This window comes from Zalophus californianus, chromosome 1 (genome assembly GCF_009762305.2).
Source record: "Zalophus californianus isolate mZalCal1 chromosome 1, mZalCal1.pri.v2, whole genome shotgun sequence".
Lineage (NCBI taxonomy): Eukaryota > Metazoa > Chordata > Mammalia > Carnivora > Otariidae > Zalophus > Zalophus californianus.
In genome coordinates, this window is record NC_045595.1 from 80,543,420 (window position 1) to 80,562,230 (window position 18,811).

At 36.1% G+C, this 18,811-nt stretch overlaps 1 protein-coding gene across 1 annotated transcript in view; it reads left to right on the plus strand.

The window, feature by feature from the left end:
* ZNF385D (zinc finger protein 385D) overlaps positions 1-18,811 on the plus strand; it is an 863,057-nt gene that overhangs the window by 178,453 nt on the left and 665,793 nt on the right. The window lies entirely within an intron of this gene.

Genomic DNA, 18,811 nt, shown 5'->3' on the forward strand with positions numbered 1-18,811 from the left:
ATCTAAGACAGATGCTTCTACTTGGTAGGTACTTTTCCTCCCAGTGGTGATTTTGTAGCTCAATCATCTACAATATATGACTTCCAAATGGCCACAGAAAGCAAAAGAAAATTGAAGAATCAGGCATAGGAGGCTTTAATAGGCCAGGCCTGGAATTGACTCTATCTTAGTCACATGGCCACATCTAACTGCAAGGGTGAATGGGGAGTATCATCCACCTGTTGCTTTAAAGGAAGAAGAAACGGGTTGGTGAACTGCAAGCAGTGTTTACTACATGACAGTCAATTTTTTCTATGATACTTTCCAAACTACTTTCCCACCTGATACTGCACACTCATCCTTTTTATGAACTTGATGTAGACCAAAATAAGATATAGATTATTCTCCACATATTTACTTTGTGTTTTCACATCTGGATGAATGCTTAAAATTTCCTCTAACTAAAACCCCTACATCTTAACTCCTAGGTTTCCATGAACAATGCTGCTTATCTTTAAAGACCTAGCTGCAGTATCATTGCCATCAGGAAATCTCTTCTATACCTTCCATGATTAAAATTGAAAGGGGCTTTCCTTCTTTTAGATTTCCATAGCAAGTTATTGTGAAAGCGGTGCTGTGAACAAGACAGCCATAAAAGTCTCCAATATACATTATAAATGGAATATATATATTTATGAAACTATCAAAAATTTTTATTAAAAATCTTATCAAATTATGGAATTTGATAAATAAAAATGTTCTTTAATATAAGAAAAAATATTTTTACAACAAGAATGAGAGTGATTCTATTTAAAGTCAGAGTCTACTTAAATATCTATTTTAGAGGCAATTATCTAAACTTTAAGGACTAGAGGAGATAACTGAGTCAGAGGAGATAAAGGGAGAAAAAGGCATCAGTTAGAAGGAATGTATTTTGCTTGGAACATAGAACATCCCAACATCATAGGAGTAGAACTGGCAACAATCCTTAGCACTGTCCAAAAGTAAGTTGCTCTGACCCACAGAACTGTCCAGTTTTTACCCATGCTTGATGGATTGCTTCTTAATAATTAAAAAATATGACTCAACAAACTAGTTCCTCTAATTCCATAATAAAGCAACCATTTCTTCATAAATTGGCTTCTTAAGTAAATCTGCCTGAGAATAGGAGAATACACAGGCTACAAAATTATAGACATTTAACATTTAGGACTTTAATCAGTCTCTTATGATTTTACTTAATGTTAATCTCCCCATGACTTCTCATCTCTGGTGTGCTGGTAAGACTGTGTTTCTTAATAAGTACCAGAATCTGCTCCGTGGAAAGTTTGTCCTCTGAAACTTTTTGGAATTATAATGACCTAATAATGAACAATATGTGTCCAACATCAGTCACCTGAGGCCTCCTTATGACATCCATCCCTCTTTACTTTGTTTGTTATAGTTCACTGGGTATAGTAAAATAAATTTGTCATACTAATTTTGAATACTGTATCTAAGACTGAATTACAGTGGTATCTACAGTGCCTACCCAGTGCTTTGTTGGTGATAAACCATAAGTTAACATATTTTTTAAATTAGGAGCCAATGTGAATGTGAGATACACATAGGAAGTATTCTACTTCCAGAGGAAAATTGTATCTGGTTATGTGACAACTCAGTCACCATTTGTTTTAGAGTAACAAACCCCCCTGGGGTAAATATGGTCTCTGGCTTGTTTACTGCTCATGAGCTAAGCATGGTTTTTAACATTTTTAAAGCTTTAAATCGGACAAACAAATAGAAACAACAAAAAAAAAGGGAGTGAAGAATATGAAACAAACTGTATGTTGCCCACAAAGCCTAAAATATTTACTATCTAGCTTTTATGGAAACTATTTTTCTTTTTTTTCTTTTTTAGATAGTCAGCAGGTGGGGCAGGGAGGCTCTGGCGAGGAAGAAGGAGAGAGAATCTAAAGCAGGCTCCATGCCCGGAACCATCTCATGACCCTGAGATCCTGACCTGAGCCAAAACCAAGAGTCAGACTTTTAACCAACTGAGCCACCCAGGCACCCCTGGAAAATATTTTTCGACTCCTGTCTGAGATTACCAAGCCAAACTGTGACATTATTATAATTTATCAATTATTATGTTATCTGACTAGTTTCCTGTAATTACATCTATTCTTTGAGAAATGTCCTTTCCATGTGAAAGGAACTTTCTGAAAAGAATGTGATTTATAAGCTTCCACAAATTAACCTATATTTTATCCATCAGAAGCTGAAAAAGATTTTAGTTAGCATCTTACTACCTCCAAATAAATGCACTCTAATCATTATGTTTAAACAGTCTTTCATTGCTTCCAAATTAACACATTTTGTTATTTTCAATTTAGCTAATGTAATTAATTGGGATGTGCATCTTAGCCCAGTATCTTACAATTAAATATTAGTGATTTCTTCTCAGAGAGGCTATAAATAAGAGAACAAGTGAGTGCTTTTAGTTTAGACGGTTGTATATTAACTATGGCTACACTTCGAGCTTCGCTCTAATTTTACTTTTCTAATTATAAAAAGAAAACAAGCATTATACATTACTTAACCCTAAGATGTGCTTTCATTTGCCTTCACATTTTCTCACCTAAGTCATCTTTATATTGACATTAGAAATGGCCTTTTTGACTTATTTAAAATAGTCACTTGAAAGAGAAGTATATTAAGGCTGATTTGTTTAATGATGTGGGAATAAAGCCTGACATTTTAGAGACTTATTAGTTCCAAGAAAAGAGACTCTCGTAAGTGAAACATTACTAACGTGTTTCTAAAAGGTCAGCAGTTTATTACCTTATAACAGGTGGATCAGAGCCACTTGATCTGGGCTAATCAATTTCTTTTTTCTTCAATCTTCTCGATTTAAAAATCATTACAGGAAGACATACGCATATAGAAACGTAGCAAGATGGCATGAAAAGATAGAAGCATAGTTTTGTTGTTGTTTTTGTCCTTTTGTGGAGCAGGAATTGATAGATGGTTAAGGTGAAGACTGAGCTGTGGTGAGCAGGTGGGATGATGCTGTATTTGATGGTCCATTGTCTTCTACCCATCTTGTCAACTTCTTCCTTTGTGTTTTGCAGTCCACTGGGAATAACTGAACAAGAGACTGCCAGGTCTTTTTTTGTATTTGCAATTGAAAATTCAAGTTTTTGGAGGAGAAAGCTACATATCGTATTGCTGCTAAAATACTTCTCTATTGCCACAGTATCTTAGGGAATTACCATTTGTGCAGCAATAATCACCTCATATCTAAAAGAGTATTTGCAGGGCAGAGAAAATTGGAGAATTATAAATGGAACATTGCTTAGGTATGTGTTGCCAGAGCCAGGAGTCATTTGGTTGAATTAAAAACAGTCAAACTAGATTTAGAAAGGAAACAGGAGACGAAGGAATTTGCTGGAAGAATATAGAGTGATCTTATAGACTCTAGTACAAGAAATTCAGTCATGTCCCTATAAAAGTGGGCCCAAGAAATACATGACTCAGGAACCACTGGAACACTTCTTGCCCACTCCCACTCTCTGCACCACTGTCTTCCACATTACCCTCTGTTTTTCTACCCTTTCTCCTGATCTTTCCTTCTGCTGCTTTCTGCCTGGAAGCAGCATTCTCCTTTCTCTACAGATTTAATTTCTTGGTATCAAATACAGGAAGAACATACACAGTTGCTCCTTCTACTCTGTATCTCCTCCTCGTTCAACCACCCAAATGAAACTCTAAGTCTACTCTCTGAATCTAGATTCCAAATGCTAACATGAGAGAATGAGATTGTCCTTGTTTGAGCCAGCTGCTCATTTGTGACAGGAATGATCTGTTATCTCTGGGGTGAAGTTACATGATCCACTGACTGCCAGAAAGTCCAGGGAACTAGATTATCTGGAGTTGAAAGACTATGGTGAGAAGAGTGGCTACTGACATTTACATACGCCTGGGTGGCTCAGTCAGTTAAGCATCTGCCTTTGGCTCAGGCCATGATCTCAGGGTCCTGGGATGGAGCCCCATATTGGGCTCCCTGCTCAGTGGGGAGTCTGTTTCTCCCTCTCCCTCTGCCCCTCCTCCACGCTTATGCTCTCTCTCTCTCAGATAAATAAATAAAACCTTTAAAACAAAGATATTTATTTGGTTTTCCAGTCATTCTGAACATTGAAGAATATTGATTCATTCACCAAATGCTTTATTGAGCATCTGGTATGTGCTCGAGTTATAACAATGAGTAAGATACAGTCGTTTCTTTTAAGGCATTTATAATCTACTGGGATTGACAACTCTGAAAACACTCTCTACTGAAATCAGTTCTTTAGTTGGGTGTACCACAGGGCACTCATGTGAGGAGTTATGGAGGATTCACATGATTTCCTGGGGAAACAGTGAGACATAAGCCACCTATTAAAAGATGTATAGAAATTAGTCAGATGGAGAAAGTTGGGGAAACTCATACTCGGAAGGATAAATTTTAGGATCTAAGTCCATTTGATTAAGATCAATTGTCAAAAAGAACAATGTATCAAAAAGCCAATTCACCAAAGGATCAATTTGGCAAACTTGCCTATTATCAAAACTTATTTTAAGGAATATCATCCTTTTAATACTAATGGATTCAATACAAATCAATATGAATATATTATGTTTATGGATACATAGTGACTTTTATAATTTTACTGAATTGATCATTTGATGAAATTGATATTTAGTAAATTTATAATTCAGTGCATTGCCTTTGTGTTGTTGGGGAGAAAAATCTTCCTCTGTCCTTCAAAGTCCTTCTAGCTGGACTTAGAATGAAATCCACATGAGACAGATTAACAGGAGAAAGTCAAATTTAATAACATATGTACAGGGAATCCACACAGACATGGGATTCCAAAGACAGTGAGCTTATATGAAGCTTATATGAGCTAAGGAGTGGGGTAGGTCTGATGATAGGAAGCGGAGGAAAGCCATTAGCAGGAAGGTGAAAGGAGATGTTTTTGAAAAATAAAGGTTGCTCTATTTTGCAGTTAAGTTTCTTAGGTAAAGGGGAGTCTCTATTAATAATTTCTTCCTGGTAAAAGCTCTCCTTTCCCATGTAAATTTAGTCTCTTGAGGACCAGGAAGAGAGCTGTTCCTGCATCTGATGGGTTTTGATTACTTTTAATTCAAAATAATGTTCATACCAAAGTGGCCCATCTTGGGGCAGCCTGCCCTTGGCCCTGGTCATATTGGTCTTTCAAGTGCATAGATCCAGAGTATGAGGGAAAAAGTTCTTTTTACTTATGCCTAGAACATAAAATATGTACTGGGCAGAGGAAGATGATTTGGGAGGGGGAAAGGAGGAAAGGGGAAAAACAAATTACCGCTTAGTAGGCTTTTCTGTATTGACAAGAGGTAATGTCCAAAAAACATGCATAATAAAAATATGCCAGACACATTATTTATATTTATTTTATATTTACCCATATCCATTTCATTTCAATAGGTTGTAGGCTTCTTGAGATCAAGAAGAATATTTTTTCTTAAACTAAATTATCTCTGATTTGTTATGGTATTTTAGAATATACACATTTTCTTCTTTTTCAGCTTTATGTGTTCTTTGAGTGATCAGTAAATGTATTTTAACCAAGCCCTTATGCTCACTAACATTAAATATAATTAGACTTTACTAATTCCCAGTTCACTTGTGGATGCCTCTGTTCCTTCAGAGATACAAGTATAATACTATTAGACAAATTTCATTATTTTTTTATGCTTTCTGAAATAGAAAAAAAAATTGTCCCTATTACAACATTGGCTACTGAAGATATTAATCAATGTAAAAGAATGACATGGAGTTAATATTTGGAGCTACATCTTACTGATTATTAATACAGGTCTCAATAAGGGTTAAGCAGAGCAAGCAATCACCACTCAGTGACTCCTTTCTTTCACTTCCACAGGATCTTTTCCCAGGTTTTAGCTGATATAAAGAGTTTGAAACTAGCTCTTTAACTTTCTATAGATTTCTCTCTTTCAAAACATTTTGGTACTTAGGGAAATATGATCCAGAATATGACACTTTAAATTGAATGAAATGAATATAATTATGGATAAAGGAGTTCTTAAGGTATCTAGAAATTCAGATCAGAAATTACGTATGTCCCATTGCTATGGTAAACAGTTGGTTTTCCAAAGTGAATATTTATGCCTATATCTTCTCAGTGGTAAGGCTGAATGTATAATTGCCTTATAATGTCCACATCTACCCTTAGTTGACTTTTATGTGTGGGTCTGTACTGTTGCTTGGTTAAGTGAAAGACAAAAAAGAGGAAGAAATGATTGTTCTATTAAAGATTAAATCACAAGTGAACATCACACAAATCATGGTGGTAGTCTCTCTCACTCTCTCTTAAAAAAAAAAAGATGGGGTGCACCTGGCTGTCTCAGTCAGTTAAGTGTCTGACTCTTGATTTCAGGTCAGATCATGACCTCAGGGTTGTGGGATTGAGCCCCGCATTGGGCTCCGCACTGAGCATCGAGCCTGCTTGAGATTCTCTCTCTCTCACTCTCATTCTACCCTTTCCTCCACTCACACACTCTTTCTCTCTCTAAAAATTAAAAAAATAATGATAATAAATCATGATGGTAAGGCAGCAGTAACTTGATATTTTGCTAGAGTTTTCAAAAATAAATATAAAAGAATAAAATTATTTCAGGAATACTTCTGATGAATAATCCTGGGGGAAAAAAAAAGAATTGCTAGTGCACAAAAAGAAAACATGGTTTCCTTATAGTTCATATTTATATTTTTCATCCTCAAACCAACTTTATTATAAAAAGATGCTAATATAAATAACATAGACCAGATGTAGGATAGAGGAATTTAGAAGCATTAATAATGAAATATACACAATAGTTTTACTAAATATGAATGCCTTTGAAGTGTTGGTGTGCGCTACATTTGATTCAGTTCCTATAGTGCTTGCCAGTCTCTTTAATTAGCTTCCACCGGTAAGTTTAACAGTTTATTTCATTTGTATTTATAAGACTAAATAGGAATGGGAGCATTTGTGACATGTCTATGAGAAGTTTCTGTTTTGTAACTGTAAACTTTTCAAAGGAACGTGTCATATCTGCTCTTCTTGTCATTCTCCCAAGATATATATAGCAGAATGTTTTGTTCACATTGTGCCTTGAGTAAATATTATGTGCTGACTGAATGGATCTGAGAAACAGGATGCTTTTATGGCCTGTACTTCTCCACTATACTACCATTGTCAATGACTCCAGGTGGCCATATCAAAGACTGAGACACCTAACATTTATAGTCTCATAACGTGGGGATCACCTTGGAATCTGTAAGTGGAACTATAAACTGGTAACAAACGTTACAAAACTGGCAACAGAGGTTCCCCAGGATCTCATTTCGAGGCCATCACATGATTCTCTAGGAGCCTTTTCAGCTTTAAGAACTGTGATTCAACTCTGCTGGGTTTGCCAGCTTGTAAATTTTGGAAACTGCTGACCATTAGTCATCTGGTGGCTGATAACACCTATCAGAAAGCTGTCCTGAACAATAAGAAGTTTCAAGGACCTAAAGCCTTTGTTGTTTCTTACCTAACCCAGACACACTTTCCTGGGGTGGCATCAGGAGATTATGCTACCATTTCTTTGAAAAGTCCTTCCATTTGCTTCTGAGATGAAGGAGACATGGCTGAATCTGAACTCTTCCCCCAGAAGATGTGCTGCCAACTTTTTCCAAAGATCTTTTACCAGATCAGTAGCAGAATCCGGGAAAAATGCTTCCAGTAGAGTTTATCAGTAGGCTCTGCCATCAGCTTTCTTATGGGCTGCGTTTGAATTGAGTTAATCCTTCCCTCACACCAGTAAGGTGTCTGTAGTTAACTATTATTGTATAGATTTAAAAAAAATAAAACTTGGAGAGAAGGTAAATAATCATTCTGAACTTTGGTAGGTCCCCAGCTTGCTGGTCTCAAATCGGGAAGAAAGACTTTTGGTATAAAAGCCACCAAGAGAATATTTAAATAAATTTGGTAAAGACTCATTTATTTTATTTTTTTGAAGTTTTTTTTTTTTTTTTTTTTTTAAGAGAGATCACAATGGGTGGGTAAGGGGCAGAAGGAAAGGGAGAGAGAGAACCTGAAGCCCACTCCATGCTGAGCACTGAGCCTGAGGTGGGGGTGTGGAGCCCTAATGGGGCTTGAACTAATGATCCTGAGATTGGGACCCGAGCTGAAACCAAGAGTCTAACACTTAACGGGTTGAGCCACTCAGGCACCCCTGTGAAGAATGATTTTATATCTCAATTTGTCTAACCCACTTTTTTGTTGTTGTTTGTTTTTTCCTATGTAGTAACTGAGTAACTGATTTTCTTTATACTTAAATTCAAAGGAAAACTGCAAAAATAATTCTATGTCGTCAAAATTATCAAATTAAAATGATTTTATATATTTTTTTAAAGATTTTATTTATTTGAGAGAGAGAGAGCAAGAGAGTACAAGCAGGGGGAGCAGCAGAGGGAGAAGAAGAAGCAGGTTCCCCGCAGAGCAGGGAGCCTGATGGGGGACTCGATCCCAGCACCCTGGGATCACGACCTGAGCCGAAGGCAGACGCTTAACCAACTGAGCCACCCAGGTGCCCCTGATTTTATATTTCTTTTATCAGGATGACCACTTCTAATTATTCCTTTTCTATATAGGAGTGAGAACTTTTTATGGCTAGAAGAGTAGAAAAATAGTGTTTGGATATTAGTTAGATTTCAAGAATTAAAATGAGAATAAAGCAAAATGTTTATTTTAAACATCTTATTATCTATCATACTGCCATGATTAAAGCTGAGTAAAAAATGAATTGACCTCTTTTCCTTAATTTCCTAATCAAACTTATCAATGTAAATTCTGTTAGGGCTGTGTGGTATAATGATCAGGGCATAGATTCTGGAGTTTCCAGTTCCCACTGTAACAGATTCTTCTTCTTCTTTTTTTTTTTAAAGATTTATTTATTTGAGAGAGAGAGAGTGGGAGAGAGAGAGAGAGATCATGAGCAGGGGCAGGGGGGTAGAGGAAGAAGCAGACTCCCCACTAAGCAGGGAGCCTGATGTGGGACTTGCTCCCAGGACCCTGAGCTGAAGGCAGACATTTAACTAACTGAGCCACCCAGAAGCTCCCCACTGTAACATACTCTAATTGTATGATCTGGATGGAACCTTCTGTGACCTCTTTCTACACAGTCTTTACCTATAAAATCAGAAATATACTAGTATGTACTCTGTAGGGTTCCTTTGATGATTATAAATGCATCGGGACAGGTAAAGTCTTAAAAGAGTTTCTATCATATAATAAATATCCGTAATATTAAATATTAATAGCTTTTGTTTTTATTTGAGTTTCCATAAAACTCCACATTTCATCCTTTCTTCCTATTTGAAGTATAATCATAAAAATCTGCCTATATATCATATATATGCATCTCTTTGTTTAATTATATACTGATTTTCTTCAATTTTTGGCCTTATAGTTAACCATATCTCATTTAAATCAAAACTCTGGCTTTAAAAAGATTTTTTATTTTAGGAAATTTACTTAGAGTTTTTGGCTCAGTGTTCCTATCTGAATAATGAGGATAACAATAAGACATGTCTTCCCGGATGAGTATAGCTTCTCTCCAATAGTCAGAATGTGCATGTGCTTGTTCCCTTCTTCAGTGTACATTATGCACTTTTATAATAATGCCAAATCTGAAGTCAGCAAGTCTAATTCCTTGACTATGCAGAACCTGCCAAGTGAAACTTTAAACTTTGAGTATTTCCATGGGCTAGCATCTTATTATTTTTCAGGGACAAACACTCCCTTTTTGGATAGCTCTTGCATTCAGCCTGTTGTCAATCATTGTTGTTAATGATGCTGCCTATTTAAATATGCATTGAACCAAACATTCAAATCATGTTATTTATAACTCGTGCATTTCCTTCCACACATTTCCCTGATCTGAGATGTAAAGTGTTATCTACACTGGGCAGACAATTACAGCTTGGTGAAACAAAGGGATAGAAAAGCAGAGGGAAAGCACTTTAGATCATAAAATGACAAAAAGAATGTGGAGATGGGATTGTGGGACTGTGATTTTTTTGTGTGCAGTTAGTTTTGTTATTTTGTTTTTTCAAATCTCAGGATTAAGAAGTTCTAGTATTTTCAGAAATTGGAGAGAAGCAAGACATGTGAGATCTAGTCAATGAAGAGTGATATGTGTAATGATCAATAATCCTGAGATGTGTTGAAGAGCAGTAGATAGTGTAAGTTTATATTTTTGCAGATGTTAAAGAAGATAGATTTACTGAAATGTACAGCAACAAGGAAGTTTCTACTCTGCTTTTCCTTTAATTAATATGTAGCGTAAGGACAATGTAGTAAATTTAGGAACCACCATTTTCTATTTAAAAGAAATGGTAAAATCTAACTTGAGAAAAGGAAGTTAAGCATAGAGTACATTCCCGTAAATGAAGACTGAGGAAAGGTTGTTTGTTGAATTGTTTACTTTTATATTAAATGTGTGCTTTATTGCTGGGTTTGTCTGCCATTTTACCAATAGTAATACATGTATGTGGTCATTTGTTTTACTTTGTGTTAGCATGAAATACAAGAGAGAAAAGCAATATAAAAAGTCTAAAAGGAGATTTTAAGCATGCCAAGACAAAGCTTTGCTTTTGTTGAAACTTTTTTTTTAATTCCCTTGCTTTACAAACACTTGCAATTCAATAATACAACAAAACCTAACTCCTCTCTCATTTTCCATATCTCTTCTCTGAAGGCTTATTTACACAAACAAGGATTCATCAGTTATCTCCTATGTATAAAAGACTTAGAACACTCTTTCACAATATGCTTAGTACCAGATCATTAATTATCCTAAAACTATCTCTCACTGAACGTCCTTTCACAAATCAAGCTTAGTATGTCTTTGCTGCAAATATCAGTGGTTGCCTCGACATCATAAATTGAAAGTACTATTGTCCTCTTGCTTCTAAATGTGAAATCAGTAAAAGTCGCTTTCTTATCTTTAAACTTAATCTGACTTTTTAAATTGACTAGGTGAACTTGTCAAATCAAGGTATTAAGAGTTCCTTGTTCATGCTGGTTCTCTTTCGTGTATCTTTGCTTAAATATTCTCATATCTTTAGGATTCCATACACAATTTCTGTGTCTCTTCCCAAGAATTTTAATCTGGATTATTAAAACATCTTACCTTCCTTTACAAATTGTATATAAGTACTTCATGAATACATACTTGTTGAATAGCACCACGTAAATATATAGGGTAAAATATAAAAGTAGGTACCATTTTCTGACTATGACAGAGTAGTTTGTATCAAGCCAAGCTTCCCTCTAAGCACAGCTGTGAAAGCAACATAAAATCACAACAGAAGGCTGTTTGAAATCTGAACACAGTAAAGAAAGTCAGGACTTCTGGAGGCAAGTTTGCGGAGAAGAGGAAACCCAAAACAAGTGAGATGGATATTTTAAACAGCTTTTGTTCATCAAGGCCTGTGTCTAATCCTGAACTGTGGAGAGTCATGAGTCCCAGAGACAGAACAGAATGAAGGTGCAGAGGCTGAGATTCTAAGGAGTGCTTCTGGCCACAGGGCTGGGACACAAACAGGGAATTCATGGTCTGGAGGGAAACTTGGGGTAGATCCCCCACTTTCATCTGAAGCTCCTGGAGACTTATGCCTTACAAGTAAGGGCCAAAAGTTTGGACTCTCCTCTCATTTTCTGACAGAGTCAAGAGGCTCTGCCTCAATTCTAGTTGAAGGCCAGAAGAGAAGTAATCTCTGAGGGAGACATCCATCTTTTGGAGCCCCTATATATTTTTATATGATTTCCCACCATTTAATAAAATTTTTCAAGTATATCAAGAAAACTTACCAAAAACCAAGAGGAAAGGTAGAGCCATAGGCCACAGATTATTCAGATGTTGGAGGGATAAAATATAACTGAACTCAATATGTTGACAAAGATAAATGATACATTGTAGAATTTCACCAAAGGACTGGGATCTATAAAACCAAGTCAAACTCAAATTCTATAAGTGAAATACATAATTTTTAAGAGCTCAGTAGATGGATTCACCAAACATTTGGTCAAAGCTGAAAAGAGGTTTTGTTTTTGTTTTTTAATTCTGATACAACTCAATAGAAACATCTGGAATTAAGCACTGGTACAAAACAAAGTTGTAAAAATGAAGAAAAATCAAGATGGAGATATATAATTCACTGAGAAAAGTTCTAATGGTGGAAGTGTAGTCCCAGAAAGAGAGGAGAGAGAGTCTCAAGTAGAAATAATATAGATTAGGGGCACCTCGTTGGCTCAGGCGGTTGAGCATCCAACTCTTGGTTTTGGCTCAGGTCATGATCTCAGGGTCCTGAGATCAAGCCCCCATGTAGGGCTCCACGCTCAGTGTGAGGTCTGCTTGTCCCTCTCCCACCGCCCCTCCCCCCTTAAATAAATGAATAAAATCTTTTAAAAAATAATATACATTAAAAGCATTAAATTGCTCATAATGTTTGGATCATAGCTCTCAAAATGTAAAATGTAAAACTATAAAACTTTTAGTAGAAATTATACAACATCTCTATGAACTGGGTTAAAATAAATGTTTTAAAACATGTTACTGGAAGCAGAGTCCATTAAGGAAGAAATTGATGAATTCTACTTCATCAAAACTTCAAGTCTTTGTTCTGTAAAAGACCTGTTAAGAGAATGAAAAGGCATACTACAGATTGGCAGAAAATATTTGCAAAACACATATCAACAAACAGTTCTGGCTACATTTGATATGTGGACCCAGTGCAAAATGAAAACACAGGTCTCTTGTTCAAAAAGCAGGAAAAAAGTTGCATTAAGGGTACTAAAATAAAACTTGTCCCCATCTTTCATGGTTTCTCTCTCAATCTTCATAGTATTTTTTAAAAGACTTTATTTTTTAGAACAAGTTTAAATTCATAGCAAAATTGAGGTGAAGGTACAGAGATTTTCCATATACTCCCTGTTCCCACAAATGCATCCTCCTACTATTACCAGCATCCCCTACCAGAGTGGCACATTGTCTATAATCAGTGAACTTACAATGATACATAGTGATCACCAAAGTCCTTAGTTTACCTTACGGTTCACTCTTAGTTTTGCATATTCTGTGGGTTTGAACAAATGTATAATGACATGTAGCCATCATTATTGTATTATATGGAGTATTTTCAGTGCCCCCAAAGTCCTCTGTGCTCTGTCTAGTCATCACTTCATTCCCTCTCCAACTCCTGGTAACCACTGATATTTTTCCTGTCTCCATAATTTTGTCTTTATTCCAGAATGTCATATAGTTGGAATCATATATTATGTAACTTTCTCAGATTGGATTCTTTCACTTAGTGATATGCATTGAAGGTATTTTCATAGCTTGATAGCTCATTTCTTTTTAGCACTGAATGCTATTTTATTTTCTGGATGTACCATAGTTTACTTATTTATCTATTTATCTACTGAAAGATATCTTGGTTGTGTCCAAGTTTGGGCAACTATGAATAGAACTGCTATAAATATCCATGTGCAGATTTTTGTGTGGACATAAGTTTTCAACTCTTTTGGGTAGATCAAATGGCAAGAGTATATTTAGTTTTGTAAAAAACTGTCAAACTGTCTTCCAAAGTGGCCCTACCAGTTTGTATTCGCACCAGCAATGTATGAGAGTCCCGTCGCCGTTGCTCCACATCCTCACCAGCGTTTGCTGTTGTCAGTGTTCTGGATTCTGGCCATTCTAATAGGTGCATAGTGAGGTTTTATTATTGTTTTAATTTGCATTTTCCTGATGACATGATGTGCAGCTTCTTTTCATATGCTTATTTGTCATATGTGTATCCATTTTTAAATCAGATTGGGTTCTTATTGTTGAGTTTTAAGAGTTCTTTGTACAAGCACACACACACACATATACTTACATTTATCCATACCCATATATATGGGGGTGGATATACATAAATTTATATATATTGGCTCTTTTATTACTTTTATTTATTTAAGCAGTAATTGGAAGATTGCATGTAAACAGTGGGATTACTGATAATTATCAGAATAAGTACTCGGGCTTATTTAGAAAAGGAATTTATGTTTTTGTATATTTTAGATAACAGTTATGTCTCATAATTATCTTTTTTTTTTAAAGATTTTATTTATTTATTTGACAGAGAGAGCACAAGCAGGGGCAGAGGAAGAGGGAGAAGCAGGCTCCCCGCTGAGCAGAGAGCCTGATGCGGGACTCTATCCCAGGACCCTGGGATCATGGCCTGAGCTGAAGGCAGACACTTAACTGACTGAGCCACCCAGGCGCCCTCATAATTATCTCTTGCAAATATTTTCTTCTAATCTGTAGCTTGTCTCAATTTCCTGACATGGTCTTTCGCAAAGCAGGAGTTTTTAATTTGAATGAAGTCCCATTTATCAATTATTTCTTTCATAGATTGTACCTTTGGTGTCGTATCTAAAAATCATAAAGCAATTTTCATGGTATAAATTGACAGGGATGGCAGAGAGGAGTCTTCTTTTCCAGTTTTCTGGCAAGTGACACTTCTAATTCTCTTATCTATGGATGTTAAGTGGGGTAAACTTTTCTCCTTCTTGTGGTTAAAAAAAAATAATTCTCTTCTTCAGCACCTGTTGTTCTGGTTAACACCTGGAGCACATTCTATTTGTAAAGGTTCCTCCAGGAGAATGGCCTATTATTAAGTTGATACTCTTATTTACCAAGGCGGGTCTGCATTCACATATTTTGTTTCGATTATTCATTAACATTTCTAAGATGATGGAAAGGAAACTATGCTTCCATTAAATAACCACCCTCAGAAGGAAGGAGAAAGAAGCTGCCTGTCTTTGCGGAGGGAGGAGGTGGGCACTGATGGGGCTGATCAGGAAGCTGCTACTCCCGCAAGGTGAGGGGTCAGCAGCTTAACTGGAGAGAAGTCCTTCGCATGTATGTATCCTTTATATGGCTGCGATGTACAATGAATGAGCATTAAAATGGGGTGAGAATCCTCTGTGCTCCTCCTATTTTTCCCTGCCCCACTGTCATAATGTTTTTATTTGTTATAATCTCTTGCTCCTTCAGGAACCTACATACTATAACCTAGCAGGGCAGGGCAGGGAAGGCAGTCTCCACTTTTCACAAGGCCACCACCCCAACCCATGACAGAGGGCAACACCCAACAGATTGTAACCCTTCGTGGGTACTTGGATGAGGGATCACTGAATGTGCCATCGCACTAGGAGCCCAGAGTAGGGATGGTCACCAATATCCCCTAACCCAAGATAAATCAGGATAACACATGTGTTACCACTTTTCACTTATTTCATTGAGCAAAAATATAATACCTAATGCTAACAAGAGTTCAATGAAACTGACATTCTCACATCTTCTTCATTGTAGTATAAAAATGAGTATAATCATTTTAAAAGCTATCTCACAATATAGATGAAAATCTAAGTTGTTCTTATTCTTTGAAGCAGTACTTACATCTTTTTGACTATAACTTAAGGAAATTATCCAGAATATATACAAAATAATGTAAATATCCAAAGATTTTTTTATTACAGACTTATTTGTAAAAGTGAAAAAATTACAAAGAGCCTAAATATGTAATGGGATATTGCTCTCATTTGCAAAGTTCCTTGGAGCACTGGTCCAAAATCTTTGTGATAAAAATTAATTAACCTATTGGAGAGAGAAAGCCATTTCTAATTAATAAAGGCTCTTTGTGAAAGGGTTATGCTAGCCTTATGAATGAACTTCTAAGTGAACAAAGTGATAGGAAAATTAATTCTGCCTGGAGGGGAAATGTTGGAAGAAGGCATTAAGTAAATAAAGGACTTCCTCAAAGTGGTTGAGATATAAAATATCCATAAAAAAGTATTATTAATTTTCTAAGAATTAAAATTTATGTTAACTAATAATTTCTTATGAATGTAGAGTGATATAAACAGTCCTGCCTTATCTGATATTAAGCCCTCTCCAGATATATGGCAATACGAACTATAGAGTCATGGTGGAAAAACTTGGGTTTTGGTTTTAAATAGACCTGCATCTAAAACCCAGATTTGTTTCTTGGCCAGGGTACTTAAGCACTCAGTTATGATTTGGTCATAAAAATGACAAAAGAGGAGTTGTTAAAGGATTAGAGAGAATAGTTAAGTCTTTAATCTAGTGCCTGGTTCATTAGAGGTATCCCTAAATGGATATCATTATATCATCAACAACCTTAGTAATACTCTTTAAGCTTCAAGTGACCTAAAACCAAATCAAGTACCTGAGCATGAAAAATAACTTGACACTTATAATTAGGAAGATATTGGGTAACTTAAAGAGTGAAAAAAAAAGTCAAGTAAAGCAGGGCTTAAGTTTGAACACTTCTGCTATAATTCTGTTTCCTTTTCTGCTTCTCATTTCTTCATGACTCTACTGAACTTCAGTATTAGTTACCAATATCTGTGTAATAAATTACTCTAAAACTTAGCAGCATAAAACCATATTTATTACCTCACACATTTTCTGTAGGCTTGGAATTTAAGAGCAGCTAGGCTAGGTGGTTTTGGCTCAGGGTTTCTCATAAGGTTGCAGTCAAGATGTTGGCATGACATCAGTAATCTCTTGAAGGCCTGATGGGGGAGGATCCACTTACAAGGTGGTTCACACACATGGCTGGGGAGCTGGGGCTTGCTCTTGGTGGGAGACCTCAGTTCCTTGCCATAGGTACCTCTTCAAAGGGCTGCTTGAGTGTCCTTACAATGTGCCAGCTGGTTTCCCTGCAAACCAGTGGTATAAGATTATGCAGGGCAGAAGCCTGATGATGCTAGAACAGGAGTCACACACCATCATTTTTGCACAAGAGCATGATTCCATTGGGAACAACCCTGGAATCTGACCAGCACAGCTTCATTTTCTCAGACTGCAATAGGATTTTTTGTCACTCAGGGGAAGCAACGGCTGTTAACAGCTAACGCGGGACTCACAGCTTGCAGTGTAGAGAAAATAACCCTCTCAGCATCTGAACATAAAATCTCACAGAAGGTCTCTGAATGGCCCACTTTTGGGTCCTATGTCCTCTTTTGGAAGTAGTCACCATGAGTTGCTAGTCCTGGGTCATTCTCCTAAGCCTGAGGCCAGGGGCAGGGGACTATGGTTGGTGGGGTGGAAAAGGAGAGGAATGAGTGCAGGCTTTTGAGGGTGGCTGGGTAGAAGAAAATTACTTCTTCAACATTATCATCAAATCAAATTCTATACAGGAGAGAATTCTATAAGGGAAGAATCTTGCTTTATAAATGGATCTAGAAATCACTTTTTAAAGAGATTGGCACTTCAGAATGATTCTATAAGTATCAGTAGTAAGTTATTTGTTAATTTTTTCTCATAAAGTATAATTCTTAGAAAGCTTGTGTTACTAATGTCTGGGTCATTTTATTCCCCCACTGAAATATTTTAAACTATGTCTTTTTTTTTAAAGATTTTTTTTTTTTAAATTTAGAGAGAGAGAGAGAGAGAGAGAGCACAAAGGGAGAATGAGAGGGAGAAGCAGACACCCCACTGAGCAGAGATCCTGATGTGGGGTTCAATCCCAGGACCCTGAGATCATGACCCGAGCCGAAGGCAGACGCTTAACTGACTGAGCTACCCAGGCTCCCCTAAACTATAGTCTTTATTTTAATTATATTTCCTTAGACTATGCATCAAAAGTATTTATTCATTAATTGCTATTTTGCAAGTACTACACATCCTACTGGTGTCTCAATTTTTTGAAAAAAATGACTATCAGCTTAAAGAATTAAAAACTATAGAGAGCAGAATAAAACAAAAGTTCATATTCTGTCATAATATCTTCCAGCTAGAATTAACTCTAGAAGAAAAGTATGCTCTGGAGACATCTGTAAGTGATCACAGTAAGAAAAATAGTCCTGAAAAGTCAGTATAATACATTATTTAAAAATATATTTAACCCAACCAATAATAATTACCTAACCCAATTAACAATATAGAAAATGATTTCTGTTATATACTGCCTGTGTTTATAAAGAAAATAGAATGCTATGCTTAACTTAATTCACTGTTAAATCAATAATTAAAATAATTATTGCCAATTTCACTAAAATTGGGCATATTTCTTTTTTTAAGATTTATTTATTTTTAGAGAGAGAAAACAGGGGGAGGGTCAGTGGAGAGGAAGAGAGAGTGAATCTCAAGCAGATTCCCTGCTGAGTGCAGAGCCCTACCCGAGCTAGATCCAAGACCTTGAGGTCATGACCTGAGCCAAAATCAAGAGTCAGATGTTTAACTGACTGAGCCACCCAGGTGACCCCAAATTGGGCATGTTTCTTATAGATGAATAACAAGTCATGTAATCTGAAAGAAAAAAACTTGTTTGAATATGAATTTTTGCTATTTTTAAACATTTTGTGTAGATTTTAGAATTTCATAGAATATCCTTTGTAAATAGTCATTGTAAAATAATAGGTCATGTTCTTGTTATTTTTAACATAGCTGAATTCCACCCAAAATCACAAGAATGGAAAGCTATCTATATAGAGAAAAGAAAGCCCCATATCTATGGCATATTACTTATTATTTCTAATGGTTGGGTGTGTTTAAAGGATTGCGATTTTATGAAGGAATGCTGGAGAAGCATGAGGTAATTCATAGAGATCAATTTTATACGTATCAATATTTAGTTTTACCTCAATACCAAGTGACTTCAGATAGTTCTTGCGAACTTGTTCCATAATTCTAGGTTACTATT